Genomic DNA, 9,180 nt, shown 5'->3' with positions numbered 1-9,180 from the left:
GTACCCGGGGCAAACCGGGGTCCGACTTCGTGCACGCCGCACCTTGGAGCACACTTCGGAGCGCTCCTTGGTGCGCACCATGGTGCCCACCAGGCCGCGCAACCCAGCCAAGGTGTGCGCACCAAGGTGCACGCGAGGTGCGCACCCGGGGCAAACCGGGGTCCGACTTCGTGCACGCCGCACCTTGGAGCACACATCGGGGCGCTCCCGGGTTCGCACCGGCGTTGCGCACCGTGGTGGGCACCTCGGAGCACACCAAGGTGGGCAGCGAGGTGCGCACCTTTGATGCGATGCCTTCACTAATTTCCATAAAAGGCAAAAAAAAAACGAGATTTTAAAATTTCCGTTTTGAAAGATAGTGAGAAAAAGGGAATGCTGGTGCCATCTTGAGCCCGCCCTGGTGCGCAGCCCAGCCAAGGTGTGCGCACCAAGGTGCCCACCCTGGCGAAGGTGCGCGCCCGGGCAATTAACCCAACTTCCAACTTCGCGCGCGCCAGGGTGGGAGCGCACCCAACAACCGGGCCTGGGAAGAGCCAATGCGAGAAACCCCACCAAACGCTCTGACAAAAAAAGAGGGGGCGCTCCAGTAACCCCGCTTCGGAGCGCACCCTGGGCAAACCCAGCCAAGGTGCCCACCCCGGCCAAGGTGCAGGCGAGGTGCGCACCCGGGGCAAACCGGGCTCCGACAACGTGCACGCCGCACCTTGGAGCACACTTCGTAGCGCTCCCGGGTGCGCACCTCAGAGCACACCAAGGTGGGCAGCGAGGTGCGCACCTTTGATGCGCTGCCTTCACTAATTTCCAGAAAAGGCAAAAAAAAAAGGAGATTTTAAAATTTCCGTTTTGAAAGATAGTGAAAAAAACGGAACGCGCGTGCCATCTTGAGCCCGCCCTGGTGCGCAGCCCAGGTAAGGTGCCCACCCTGGCAAAGGTGCGCACCCGGGCAATTAACCCTACTTCCGACTTCGTGCGCGCCAGGGTGGCAACCGGGCCTCGGAAGAGCCAATGCGAGAAACCCCACCAAACGCTCCGACAAAAAAAGAGGCGGCGCTCCAATAACCCCGCTTCGGAGCGCAGCCGGGGCAAACCCAGCCAAGGTGCCCACCCCGACGAAGGTGCACGCGAGGTGCGCACCCGGGGCAAACCGGGCTCCGACAACGTGCACGCAGCACCTTGGAGCACACTTCGAAGCACTCCCGGGTGCCCACCGGCGTTGCGCACCGTGGTGGGCAGCGAGGTGCGCACCTTTGATGCGCTGCCTTCACTAATTTCCAGAAAAAGGCAAAAAAAAATGAGATTTTAAAATTTCCGTTTTGAAAGATAGTGAAAAAAAAGGAACGCGGGTGCCATCTTGAGCCCGCCCTGGTGCGCAGCCCAGGCAAGGCATGCGCACCAAGGTGCCCACCCGAGGTGCACACCCGGGGCAAACCGGGCTCCGACTTCGTGCAGGCCGCACCTTGGAGCACACTTCGGAGCGCTCCTTGGTGCGCACCATGGTGCCCACCAGGGCGCGCAACCCAGCCAAGGTCTGCACACCAAGGTGCCCACCCCGGCGAAGGTGCACGCGAGGTGCGCACCCGGGGCAAACCGGGCTCCGACTTCGTGCACGCCATGGTGCCCACCGCAGCGAAGGTGCACGCGAGGTGCGCACCCGGGGCAAACCGGGCTCCGACTTCGTGCACGCCGCACCTTGGAGCACACTTCGGAGCGCTCCTTGGTGCGCACCATGGTGCCCACCAGGGCGCGCAACCCAGCCAAGGTGTGCGCACCAAGGTGCACGCGAGGTGCGCACCCGGGGCAAACCGGGGTCCGACTTCGTGCACGCCGCACCTTGGAGCACACATCGGAGCGCTCCCAGGTTCGCACCAGCGTTGCGCACCTTTGATGCGCTGCCTTCACTAATTTCCAGAAAAGGCAAAAAAAAACGATATTTTAAAATTTCCGTTCTGAAAGATAGTGAAAAAAACGGAACGCGGGTGCCATCTTGAGCCCTTCCTGGTGCGCAGCCCAGGCAAGTTGTGCGCACCAAGGTGCCCACCCTGGCGGAGGTGCGCGCCCGGGGCAAACCGGGCTCCGACTTCGTGCACTGCATGGTGCCCACCAAGGCGCGCAACCCAGCCAAGGTGCCCACCGCAGCGAAGGTGCACGCGAGGTGCACACCCGGGGCAAACCGGGCTCCGACTTCGTGCACGCCGCACCTTGGAGCACACTTCAGAGCGCTCCTTGGTGCGCACCAGGGCGCGCAACCCAGCCGAGGTGCCCACCCCGGCGAAGGTGCACGCGAGGTGCGCACCCGGGGCAAACCGGGCTCCGACTTCGTGCACGCCATGGTGCCCACCGCGGCGAAGGTGCGCACCCGGGGCAAACCGGGCTCCGACTTCGTGCACGCCGCACCTTGGAGCACACTTCAGAGCGCTCCTTGGTGCGCACCATGGTGCCCACCAGGCCGCGCAACCCAGCCAAGGTGTGCGCACCAAGGTGCACGCGAGGTGCGCACCCGGGGCAAACCGGGGTCCGACTTCGTGCACGCCGCACCTTGGAGCACACATCGGGGCGCTCCCGGGTTCGCACCGGCGTTGCGCACCGTGGTGGGCACCTCGGAGCACACCAAGGTGGGCAGCGAGGTGCGCACCTTTGATGCGATGCCTTCACTAATTTCCATAAAAGGCAAAAAAAAAACGAGATTTTAAAATTTCCGTTTTGAAAGATAGTGAGAAAAAGGGAATGCTGGTGCCATCTTGAGCCCGCCCTGGTGCGCAGCCCAGCCAAGGTTTGCGCACCAAGGTGCCCACCCTGGCGAAGGTGCGCGCCCGGGCAATTAACCCAACTTCCAACTTCGCGCGCGCCAGGGTGGGAGCGCACCCAACAACCGGGCCTGGGAAGAGCCAATGCGAGAAACCCCACCAAACTCTCTGACAAAAAAAGAGGGGGCGCTCCAGTAACCCCGCTTCGGAGCGCACCCTGGGCAAACCCAGCCAAGGTGCCCACCCCGGCCAAGGTGCAGGCGAGGTGCGCACCCGGGGCAAACCGGGCTCCGACAACGTGCACGCCGCACCTTGGAGCACACTTCGTAGCGCTCCCGGGTGCGCACCTCAGAGCACACCAAGGTGGGCAGCGAGGTGCGCACCTTTGATGCGCTGCCTTCACTAATTTCCAGAAAAGGCAAAAAAAAAAGGAGATTTTAAAATTTCCGTTTTGAAAGATAGTGAAAAAAACGGAACGCGCGTGCCATCTTGAGCCCGCCCTGGTGCGCAGCCCAGGTAAGGTGCCACCCTGGCAAAGGTGCGCACCCGGGCAATTAACCCTACTTCCGACTTCGTGCGCGCCAGGGTGGCAACCGGGCCTCGGAAGAGCCAATGCGAGAAACCCCACCAAACGCTCCGACAAAAAAAGAGGCGGCGCTCCAATAACCCCGCTTCGGAGCGCAGCCGGGGCAAACCAAGCCAAGGTGCCCACCCCGACGAAGGTGCACGCGAGGTGCGCACCCGGGGCAAACCGGGCTCCGACAACGTGCACGCAACACCTTGGAGCACACTTCGAAGCACTCCCGGGTGCCCACCGGCGTTGCGCACCGTGGTGGGCAGCGAGGTGCGCACCTTTGATGCGCTGCCTTCACTAATTTCCAGAAAAAGGCAAAAAAAAATGAGATTTTAAAATTTCCGTTTTGAAAGATAGTGAAAAAAAAGGAACGCGGGTGCCATCTTGAGCCCGCCCTGGTGCGCAGCCCAGGCAAGGCATGCGCACCAAGGTGCCCACCCGAGGTGCACACCCGGGGCAAACCGGGCTCCGACTTCGTGCAGGCCGCACCTTGGAGCACACTTCGGAGCGCTCCTTGGTGCGCACCATGGTGCCCACCAGGGCGCACCCGGGGCAAACCGGGCTCCGACTTTGTGCACGCCGCACCTTGGAGCACACATCGGAGCGCTCCCAGGTTCGCACCAGCGTTGCGCACCTTTGATGCGCTGCCTTCACTAATTTCCAGAAAAGGCAAAAAAAAACGATATTTTAAAATTTCCGTTCTGAAAGATAGTGAAAAAAACGGAACGCGGGTGCCATCTTGAGCCCTTCCTGGTGCGCAGCCCAGGCAAGTTGTGCGCACCAAGGTGCCCACCCTGGCGGAGGTGCGCGCCCGGGGCAAACCGGGCTCCGACTTCGTGCACTGCATGGTGCCCACCAAGGCGCGCAACCCAGCCAAGGTGCCCACCGCAGCGAAGGTGCACGCGAGGTGCGCACCCGAGGTGCACACCCGGGGCAAACCGGGCTCCGACTTCGTGCACGCCGCACCTTGGAGCACACTTCAGAGCGCTCCTTGGTACGCACCAGGGCGCGCAACCCAGCCAAGGTGCTCACCCCGGCGAAGGTGCACGCGAGGTGCGCACCCGGGGCAAACCGGGCTCGGACTTCGTGCACGCCGCACCTTGGAGCACACATCGGAGCGCTCCCGGGTTCGCACCAGCATTGCGCACCTTTGATGCGCTGCCTTCACTAATTTCCAGAAAAGGCAAAAAAAAGAAAAAAATGAGATTTTAAAATTTCCGTTTTGAAAGATAGTGAAAAAAACGGAACGCGGGTGCCATCTTGAGCCCGCCCTGGTGTGCAGCCCAGGCAAGTTGTGCGCACCAAGGCACCCACCCTGGCCAAGGTGGGTCACGGGGTGGGTCCTAGGGTGGGTAACGGGGTGGGTACTAAGGTGCGTGCCAAGGTGGGTCATAGGGTGGGTGCCAAGGTGGGCACCAGGGTGGGTGTGCACCAACCCTAGCCAGGGTAGGTCACGGGGTGGTTGTCGGGGTGGGCGTCAAGGAGCCAAGATGGGTGGCAAGTAGCCAAGTTGCGTGCCAAGGTGGGTGTCGGGGTGGGTGCCAAGGATCCAAGGTGGGTGCCAAGGAACCAAGGTGGGTGTCTGGGTGGGTGCCGAGGTGGGAGCCAGGGTGGGTCCCAAGGTGAGTGCAAAGGTGGGTGCCAGGGTCAAGGTGAGTGCCAATGTGGGTTCCAAGGTGCCAGGGTCAGGGTGAGTGCCAATGTGGGTTCAAAGGTGCTAAGTTGGGTGCGAGGTTGGGTGCGAGGGTGGGTGGGTGCCAAGGTGTGCTAGGTGGAAGCCCGGGTGGGTCGGCATCCCATGGGTGTCGAGTTGGGTGCCTGATGGGTGCTTCTTGTCAAGTTTTAGTCGCCGGGACTCATTTCGAGCCTTAGAGGTCGTTTCTTGTCCGGTTGCCCTGTCTTCGACCTGGGAACCCAATTTTGGTCCTCGGGTCCCATTTTTTTTTGTCTCGCATCCCACTTTTGGCCTGTGGCCTTTTCGGGGTCGATTCTCGTTTTGGGCATCAGAGCATGTTTCTTCTCCTAAAACCCAATATTTGTTTATTAAGTCTCGGAACACATTTTTGTTCTCGTGGACCCATCATGGGTCTTGGAACGCATTTGTGGTCCTTGGGTCCCATTTTGCATCCCGAAACTTGTGTTTTGGTGCTTGATCCCTATTTTGGGTGCCCACCTTGCACCAAGTGCGCACCCGGGGCAAACCGAGCGCCTTGGTGCACCGGGGCAAGATCGAGCGTGCACCCGAGGCGCCCCGAACATGCACCAAGGTGCACTCGGCCCACATGTGAGCGCAGGTCGTTGCGCCCGAGGTGGTGTGTGGGCACCGCGTTGCAGACGGGACACTGCACGCACACGACGCCCCCTCCAGGTGCACGCACGTAGGCCGGGCCGGGTGCACACCCGACGCCCTAGCAAGGTGCGCGCACCCGGGCAGGGCTCACACTTGGCGAACGGGGCGCACTTCGCGAGGGAGGGTGTGCACCTCGACGGGGGTGGGTGGCCGGGGTGGATTCGCACGTGGGTCGCGGTTTGCTAAGTACACACTGCGACAAGCTCATAACGGGTGCGATCATACCAGCGTTAGTGCACCGGATCCCATCAGAACTCCGCAGTTAAGCGCGCTTGGGCCGGAGTAGTACTGGGATGGGTGACCTCCCGGGAAGTCCCGGTGTTGCACCCTTTTTTAGTTTTTCGCCGGGCGTCGCAATGCTATTTGAATAAACCTTTTGCCCGTTTGCGTTCTCGTCGGGGCCGGGCCGGGCCGGGGTGCGCTGCCCGCACTACCGCGCGCGCGGGGGCGACACCGAGCGCGCACCCGAGGCGCCCCGAGCACACAGGCCACGGTGCAACCCGGGCGTTGTGCGCGCACCCCGGTGCGCCCGAGGTGCTGCGCGCGCACCCAGGTGAAATCGGTGTGCACCTCGGCCAGTGCGCGCTCGGTCGAGTCGCGCACGTTGGCCAAGGTGCACGGTGATGTTTCTTACTCTAAGGTTCCGCACCAGACGCCCGGGACAGGTGAGCGAAGCTGGGCGGGGCCGGGTGCGCGGCCGGGGCAGGTGCACGCAGCTGGAGAGAGCTTTGGAGCACACTTCGGAGCGCACCAATGATGCGCTCCATTCAAAAGTTTCCTGAAAAGGCAAAAAAAGTTGAGATTATAGAATTTCCCACTTGAGAGATTGTAAAAAAAAAAAATTTAAAATGAAGGAAACGCGGGTGCCAAGGTGTGCGCAGCCCAGCCAAGGTGTGCGCACCAAGGCGCCCACCCTGGCGAAGGTGCACGCAAGGTGCGCACCCGAGGCAAACCGGACAATTAACCCAACTTTCGACTTCGCGCGCACCTTGGAGCGCACTTCGGAGCGCTCCTTGGTGCGCACCAATCTTGGGCACCTCGGAGTGCACCATGGCGCCCACCAAGGTGCGCACCCGGGGCAAACCGAGCTCCGACTTCGTGCGCACCTTGGAGCGCACGAAAGGTGCGCACCATGGCGCCCACCAAGGTGCGCAGCCCAGCCAAGGCGTGCGCATCAAGGTGCGCACCCTGGCGAAGGTGCGCACCCGGGGCAAACCGAGCTCCGACTTCGTGCGCACCTTGGAGCGCACAAAAGGTGCGCAACCCAGCCAAGGTGTGCGCACCCCGGTCAAACCGAGCTCCGAATCGTGCGCACCAGAGGTGCACGCCATCGTGCGCACCTTGGAGCACACTTCGGAGCCCTCCTTGGTGCGCGCCGATGTTGCGCACCTCGGAGCGCACCCGGGGAAAACAATGCAATTAACCCGACTTTCGACTTCGTGGGCACCTCGGAGCGCTCTCGGGTTCGCACCTCGGAGCACACCGAGGTGCCCACCCTGGCGAAGGTGCACGCGAGGTGCGCACCCGGGGCAAACCGGGCTCCGACTTCGTGCACGCCGCACCTTGGAGCACACTTCGGAGCGCTCCTTGGTGCGCACCAGGGCGCGCAACCCAGCCGAGGTGCCCACCCCGGCGAAGGTGCACGCGAGGTGCGCACCCGGGGCAAACCGGGCTCCGACTTCGTGCACGCCATGGTGCCCACCGCGGCGAAGGTGCACGCGAGGTGCGCACCCGGGGCAAACCGGGCTCCGACTTCGTGCACGCCGCACCTTGGAGCACACTTCGGAGCGCTCCTTGGTGCGCACCATGGTGCCCACCAGGGCGCGCAACCCCGCCGAAGGTGCACGCGAGGTGCGCACCCGGGGCAAACCGGGCTCCGACTTCGTGCACGCCGCACCTTGGAGCACACTTCGGAGCGCTCCTTGGTGCGCACCATGGTGCCCACCAGGGCGCGCAACCCCGCCGAAGGTGCACGCGAGGTGCGCACCCGGGGCAAACCGGGCTCCGACTTCGTGCACGCCATGGTGCGCACCGCGGCGAAGGTGCGCACCCGGGGCAAACCGGGCTCCGACTTCGTGCACGCCGCACCTTGGAGCACACTTCGGAGCGCTCCTTGGTGCGCACCAGGGCGCGCAACCCAGCCGAGGTGCCCACCCCGGCGAAGGTGCACGCGAGGTGCGTACCCGGGGCAAACCGGGCTCCGACTTCGTGCACGCCGCACCTTGGAGCACACTTCGGAGCGCTCCTTGGTGCGCACCATGGTGCCCACCAGGCCGCGCAACCCAGCCAAGGTGTGCGCACCAAGGTGCACGCGAGGTGCGCACCCGGGGCAAACCGGGGTCCGACTTCGTGCACGCCGCACCTTGGAGCACACATCGGGGCGCTCCCGGGTTCGCACCGGCGTTGCGCACCGTGGTGGGCACCTCGGAGCACACCAAGGTGGGCAGCGAGGTGCGCACCTTTGATGCGATGCCTTCACTAATTTCCATAAAAGGCAAAAAAAAAACGAGATTTTAAAATTTCCGTTTTGAAAGATAGTGAGAAAAAGGGAATGCTGGTGCCATCTTGAGCCCGCCCTGGTGCGCAGCCCAGCCAAGGTGTGCGCACCAAGGTGCCCACCCTGGCGAAGGTGCGCGCCCGGGCAATTAACCCAACTTCCAACTTCGCGCGCGCCAGGGTGGGAGCGCACCCAACAACCGGGCCTGGGAAGAGCCAATGCGAGAAACCCCACCAAACGCTCTGACAAAAAAAGAGGGGGCGCTCCAGTAACCCCGCTTCGGAGCGCACCCTGGGCAAACCCAGCCAAGGTGCCCACCCCGGCCAAGGTGCAGGCGAGGTGCGCACCCGGGGCAAACCGGGCTCCGACAACGTGCACGCCGCACCTTGGAGCACACTTCGTAGCGCTCCCGGGTGCGCACCTCAGAGCACACCAAGGTGGGCAGCGAGGTGCGCACCTTTGATGCGCTGCCTTCACTAATTTCCAGAAAAGGCAAAAAAAAAAGGAGATTTTAAAATTTCCGTTTTGAAAGATAGTGAAAAAAACGGAACGCGCGTGCCATCTTGAGCCCGCCCTGGTGCGCAGCCCAGGTAAGGTGCCCACCCTGGCAAAGGTGCGCACCCGGGCAATTAACCCTACTTCCGACTTCGTGCGCGCCAGGGTGGCAACCGGGCCTCGGAAGAGCCAATGCGAGAAACCCCACCAAACGCTCCGACAAAAAAAGAGGCGGCGCTCCAATAACCCCGCTTCGGAGCGCAGCCGGGGCAAACCCAGCCAAGGTGCCCACCCCGACGAAGGTGCACGCGAGGTGCGCACCCGGGGCAAACCGGGCTCCGACAACGTGCACGCAGCACCTTGGAGCACACTTCGAAGCACTCCCGGGTGCCCACCGGCGTTGCGCACCGTGGTGGGCAGCGAGGTGCGCACCTTTGATGCGCTGCCTTCACTAATTTCCAGAAAAAGGCAAAAAAAAATGAGATTTTAAAATTTCCGTTTTGAAAGATAGTGAAAAAAA

General features: G+C 62.6%; 1 non-coding gene across 1 annotated transcript; it reads left to right on the top strand.

The window, feature by feature from the left end:
* The first annotated feature begins 5,879 nt into the window (after nt 1-5,879).
* LOC131863790 (5S ribosomal RNA) lies at nt 5,880-5,998 on the top strand. Its single transcript, XR_009362685.1, has one exon. It is a non-coding gene; the product is annotated as a 5S ribosomal RNA (ribosomal RNA).
* Nucleotides 5,999-9,180: the final 3,182 nt, after the last annotated feature.

This window comes from Cryptomeria japonica, unplaced genomic scaffold (genome assembly GCF_030272615.1).
Source record: "Cryptomeria japonica unplaced genomic scaffold, Sugi_1.0 HiC_scaffold_69, whole genome shotgun sequence".
NCBI classification, from domain to species: domain Eukaryota; kingdom Viridiplantae; phylum Streptophyta; class Pinopsida; order Cupressales; family Cupressaceae; genus Cryptomeria; species Cryptomeria japonica.
Note: the sequence above shows the minus strand (reverse complement) of the source record. Positions and strands in the feature narration are given on the sequence as shown.